Here is a 5123-nt window from a genome sequence, read left to right on the forward strand (position 1 = left end):
CTGTTGTTTGGCACTTCGAAAAAATTTGGGACTCTGCCGTTTTTTTGCCCGGCCATTTAGCTGGCCCTATGCATTTGCGCGGGCAGTAGAGTGGCCCTGTACATTGTCACTCGCGCGAGCCAAAAAAGTGACAGAGTCCCAAATTTTTTCAAAGTGCCAAACGGCGGTCGTTGGCTGATGGCCTGTTGCTGCAGGCCTGCCACACGCATTCGCAGTGCGCTCGGGCCTCGTTTCAAACATCGAGTACGCGAATCCGCGCGGCCGGCCGGCGAGACCTGGACGCTGGCCGCGCAAATGTACAGGGCCAGCGAAATGGCCGGGCAAAAAAACGACAGAGTCCCAATTTTTTTCAAAGTGCCAAACAACGGTCGTTGGCTGATGGCCTGTGGCTGCAGGCCTGCCACACGCATTCGCAGTGCGCGCGGGCCTCGTTTCAAACATCGAACGCGCGAAAACGCGCGGCCGCCCGGCGAGGCCTGGACCCTGGACGCGCGAACGTACAGGGACACGCCAATGAGGAAAAACGACGGATTTTCTCTGAAGAGTTGTGTGTCGTTGGCGTGTTGGCGTCGCACACCCGCGGCTCGCACTCGCACAAGGTGGCCGCCTTGTAAACCAGCGCGCGTGGACGGACGGACAGACAAACAAACATACAGGAGACCCGAGCGAGTTTCGTGCGTCAGGAGGAAGTGGGTGTCTCGCGGTGGACGCAGAACCGTTCCAGCCCTACTATGTGGGGCAACCCACACTGGATGGGTGAAACGCGCTCACGTGCGTTTTCTACCGCCTGTAGGCGCGCGGCTCGCTGAGCAGATGTGCTGCTGCTCGTACGACGCCGGTCGCTTTCACGGGGTGTCCCATCGCAAGCGTTCGGTACAGTTGCCAGCCTCGCCGGTGAGCATAAGCCGACCCGCTCTCGTTTTCGACTGCGGTCGGCGCTGCCGGCGTCGGTGACGGTTTTCCGAGTTCGCGCGGCGAACCAAGCAAAGAGTGTCGGTCGGTGGGTCGCGTCCTCGCGGACGTCGGACCCGGTGCGTGAAAAGGCGGCGGCCTCGTGCCGCCCAGCCCAGCTCTCGTAGCTACCTGGTTGATCCTGCCAGTAGTCATATGCTTGTCTCAAAGATTAAGCCATGCAAGTCTAAGTACGCGCTCTCGTACAGTGAAACTGCGAATGGCTCATTAAATCAGTTATGGTTCATTTGATCGTACATCGTACGTGGATACCTGTACAAAATCTAGAGCTAATACATGCGGCAGGCGCCTGCCTCGCGGCGGGCGTGCATTTATCAGTCCAAAAACCGACCGGGCCGGCCTCGCGTCGCGCCCGACGCGTGTTTGTGACTCTGGATAACTCAGCGGATCGCACGGTCTCGCACCGGCGACGGATCATTCAAGTGTCTGCCCTATCAACTTTCGTCGGTAGGGTATCGGCCTACCGAGGTTCTTACGGGTGACGGGGAATCAGGGTTCGATTCCGGAGAGGGAGCCTGAGAAACGGCTACCACATCCAAGGAAGGCAGCAGGCGCGCAAATTACCCATTCCCGACGCGGGGAGGTAGTGACGAAAAATAACAATACAGGACTCTAAACGAGGCCCTGTAATTGGAATGAGCACACTTTAAAACCTTTAACGAGTATCCATTGGAGGGTAAGTCTGGTGCCAGCAGCCGCGGTAATTCCAGCTCCAAAAGTGTATATTTAAGTTGTTGCGGTTAAAAAGCTCGTAGTTGGACGTTGGGCGCAGGCGGCCGGTCCGTCGCAAGGCGTGCACTGGCCGCACCTGGCCCTCTCCCCCGGCGCTCCGCCGGTGCCCTTGACTGAGTGTCGGCGGCGGCCGGGACGTTTACTTTGAAAAAATTAGAGTGTTCAAAGCAGGCGGCTCGCCTGAATAATGGTGCATTGAATAATGGAATAGGACCTCGGTTCTATTTTGTTGGTTTTCGGAGCGCGAGGTAATGATTAAGAGGGACGGACGGGGGCATTCGTACTGTGCCGTTAGAGGTGAAATTCTTGGATCGGCGCAAGACGAACGACTGCGAAAGCATTTGCCAAGAATGTTTTCTTTAATCAAGAGCGAAAGTCAGAGGTTCGAAGACGATCAGATACCGTCCTAGTTCTGACTATAAACGATGCCAACCAGCGATCGGGGGGCGTTAGTTTGACGACCTCCCCGGCAGCTTGCGGGAAACCAAAGTCTTTGGGTTCCGGGGGAAGTATGGTTGCAAAGCTGAAACTTAAAGGAATTGACGGAAGGGCACCACCAGGCGTGGAGCCTGCGGCTTAATTTGACTCAACACGGGGAATCTCACCCGGCCCGGACACAGTGAGGATTGACAGATTGAGAGCTCTTTCTTGATTCTGTGGGTGGTGGTGCATGGCCGTTCTTAGTTGGTGGAGCGATTTGTCTGGTTAATTCCGATAACGAACGAGACTCTGGCTTGCTAACTAGTTACGCGACCCGATCGGTCGGCGTTTAACTTCTTAGAGGGACTAGTGGCGTTTAGCCACACGAGATTGAGCAATAACAGGTCTGTGATGCCCTTAGATATTCGGGCCCGCACGCGCGCTACACTGACCGGATCAGCGTGTCCGTACCTTGGCCGAAAGGTCCGGGTAACCCGCTAAACCCCGGTCGTGCTAGGGATAGGGTATTGCAATTGTTTCCCTTGAAAGAGGAATGCCCAGTAAGCGCGAGTCATCAGCTCGCGTTGATTACGTCCCTGCCCTTTGTACACACCGCCCGTCGATACTACCGATTGAATGGTTTAGTGAGGTCCTCCGATTGGACCTGGCGCGGTCGGCAACGGCCGCGCCGGCGTCCGAAAAGACGATCTAACTTGATCATTTAGAGGAAGTAAAAGTCGGAACAAGGTTTCCGTAGGTGAACCTGTGGAAGGATCATTACCGGTCGGTCGTCGACTTCGGTCGCTGGACAGGCAGGCAGGACAAGGATCTCGTTGCTATGCGGCCGCTCGCGCGGACCCCTTTGCGGGGGGTCCAGCCTATGTCTCGCATTGTTAAGTGGGCTTGGGGCTCGAAAAAAACAGAGTCCAGCCTATCCCACCCAGTCTTAACTTCGGCCCTATCTCGCCCATTGTTAAGTGGGTCGGGAAGAAAACAGAGTCCAGCCTATGTCTCCCATTGTTAAGTGGGCTTGGGGCTCGAAAAAAACAGAGTCCAGCCTATCCCACCCAGTCTTAACTTCGGCCCTATCTCGCCCATTGTTAAGTGGGTCGGGAAGAAAACAGAGTCCAGCCTATGTCTCCCATTGTTAAGTGGGCTTGGGGCTCGAAAAAAACAGAGTCCAGCCTATCCCAACCAGTCTTAACTTCGGCCCTATCTCGCCCATTGTTAAGTGGGTCGCAAAAAAAACAAGAGCCAGCCTATGTCTCCCATTGTTAAGTGGGCTTGGGGCTCGAAAAAAACAGAGACCAGCCTATCCCACCCAGTGTTATCTTCGGCCGTATCTCGCCCATTTTTAAGTGGGTCGCAAAAAAAACAGAGTCCAGCCTATGTCTCCCATTGTTAAGTGGGCTTGGGCTCGAAAAAAACAGAGTCCAGCCTATCCCACCCAGTCTTAACTTCGGCCCTATCTCGCCCATTGTTAAGTGGGTCGCGAAAAAAACAAGAGCCCAGCCTATGTCTCCCATTGTTAAGTGGGCTTGGGCTCGAAAAAAACAGAGTCCAGCCTATCCCACCCAGTCTTAACTTCGGCCCTATCTCGCCCATTGTTAAGTGGGTCGGGAAGAAAACAGAGTCCAGCCTATGTCTCCCATTGTTAAGTGGGCTTGGGGCTCGAAAAAAACAGAGTCCAGCCTATCCCACCCAGTCTTAACTTCGGCCCTATCTCGCCCATTGTTAAGTGGGTCGCGAAAAAAACAGAGTCCAGCCTATGTCTCCCATTGTTAAGTGGGCTTGGGGCTCGAAAAAAACAGAGTCCAGCCTATCCCACCCAGTCTTAACTTCGGCCCTATCTCGACCATTGTTAAGTGGGTCGCGAAAAAAACAGAGTCCAGCCTATGTCTCCCATTGTTAAGTGGGCTTGGGCTCGAAATAAACAGAGTCCAGCCTATCCCACCCAGTCTTAACTTCGACCCTATCTCGCCCATTGTTAAGTGGGTCGCAAAAAAAACAGAGTCCAGCCTATGTCTCCCATTGTTAAGTGGGCTTGGGGCTCGAAAAAAACAGAGTCCAGCCTATCCCACCCAGTCTTAACTTCGGCCCTATCTCGCCCATTGTTAAGTTGGTCGCGAAAAAAACAGAGTCCAGCCTATGTCTCCCATTGTTAAGTGGGCTTGGGGCTCGAAAAAAACAGAGTCCAGCCTATCCCACCCAGTCTTAACTTCGGCCCTATCTCGCCCATTGTTAAGTTGGTCGCGAAAAAAACAGAGTCCAGCCTATGTCTCCCATTGTTAAGTGGGCTTGGGGCTCGAAAAAAACAGAGTCAAGCCTATCCCAACCAGTCTTAACTTCGGCCCTATCTCGCCCATTGTTAAGTGGGTCGGGAAGAAAACAGAGTCCAGCCTATGACTCCCATTGTTAAGTGGGCTTGGGGCTCGAAAAAAACAGAGTCCAGCCTATCCCACCAAGTCTTAACTTCGGCCCTATCTCGCGGGTCGCGAAAAAAACAGAGTCCAGCCTATGTCTCCCATTGTTAAGTGGGCTTGGGGCTCGAAAAAAACAGAGTCCAGCCTATAACACCCAGTCTTAACTTCGGCCCTATCTCGCCCATTGTTAAGTGGGTCGCGAAAAAAACAGAATCCAGCCTATGTCTCCCATTGTTAAGTGGGCTTGGGCTCCAAAAAAAAACAGAGTCCAGCCTATCCCACCCAGTCTTAACTTCGGCCCTATCTCGCCCATTGTTAAGTGGGTCGCAAAAAAAACAGAGTCCAGCCTATGTCTCCCATTGTTAAGTGGGCTTGGGGCTCGAAAAAAACAGAGTCCAGCCTATCCCACCCAGTCTTAATTTCGGCCCTATCTCGCCCATTGTTAAGTGGGTCGGGAAGAAAACAGAGTCCAGCCTATGTCTCCCATTGTTAAGTGGGCTTGGGGCTCGAAAAAACAGAGTCCAGCCTATCCCACCCAGTCTTAACTTCGGCCCTATCTCGCGGGTCGCGAAAAAA

The 5123-nt window shown here is 53.8% G+C and overlaps 1 non-coding gene across 1 annotated transcript; it reads left to right on the forward strand.

Moving 5' to 3' along the window:
• Positions 1-1080: 1080 nt before the first annotated feature.
• Positions 1081-2904, forward strand: LOC145887899 (small subunit ribosomal RNA). Its single transcript, XR_014399377.1, has one exon. It is a non-coding gene; the product is annotated as a small subunit ribosomal RNA (ribosomal RNA).
• The last annotated feature ends 2219 nt before the right edge of the window (positions 2905-5123 follow it).

The sequence above is a fragment of the Ascidia mentula genome, chromosome 1, assembly GCF_947561715.1.
Source record: "Ascidia mentula chromosome 1, kaAscMent1.1, whole genome shotgun sequence".
NCBI classification, from domain to species: Eukaryota; Metazoa; Chordata; class Ascidiacea; order Phlebobranchia; family Ascidiidae; genus Ascidia; species Ascidia mentula.